The 511-nt window shown below is 56.2% G+C and overlaps 1 protein-coding gene across 1 annotated transcript in view; it reads right to left on the reverse strand.

Annotated features, from left to right (window-relative positions):
• The window catches only part of LOC103781744 (butyrophilin subfamily 1 member A1-like), a gene marked incomplete at its 5' end in the record, with an annotated part of 5,686 nt that overhangs the window by 1,854 nt on the left and 3,321 nt on the right, over positions 1–511 (reverse strand). The gene's annotated exons all lie outside the window — the stretch shown is intronic.

Consider the following 511-nt stretch of genomic DNA (forward strand, 5'->3'; position numbering starts at 1 on the left):
GGAAAGGTCCCCCTGACTTCACAGCAAGTGGAGGTCCCAGGATGTCAGGGCCAGAACATGGAGCTGTCCCTGAGTCCCTGCTCTGTCACTGGGCTCCTGGCCTGGCTGCTCCCATTGCCCATGGCTTGGCTCCTTGCCCAGCTCACTCCCTTCTTCATGTCCACTGTGGTGGATGAGGGCATTGGCTTGTTCCTCCTCTGGTTGTCTGTCACTTTGGATCTCTGTTGTGTGGTGTGGCAGCAGAGGGAAGGTTTGGCTGCTGCTCTGCCTGTTCATGAGAATATACTGGGCAATTGATCAGCAGAAGACACCCCAGCCTGGAGCTCTGCTCTGCAGGTGCTGGTGCAGGTTGTCCACAAATCTAGGGCAGGAAAAGGTCTCTGGAGGTCTGTCCCTCTGTCACAGGGCACCCTGACCCTGCCTGTGCCACTGCTGCAGTCACCCATCCCCAACCCCAGGCTCTGTCTCCAATGATCTTTAGCTCTGTTATTCTCAAACTCATTCTCCTCTT

The sequence above is a fragment of the Merops nubicus genome, unplaced genomic scaffold, assembly GCF_000691845.1.
Source record: "Merops nubicus isolate BGI_N331 unplaced genomic scaffold, ASM69184v1 scaffold13561, whole genome shotgun sequence".
Classification (NCBI taxonomy): Eukaryota; Metazoa; Chordata; class Aves; order Coraciiformes; family Meropidae; genus Merops; species Merops nubicus.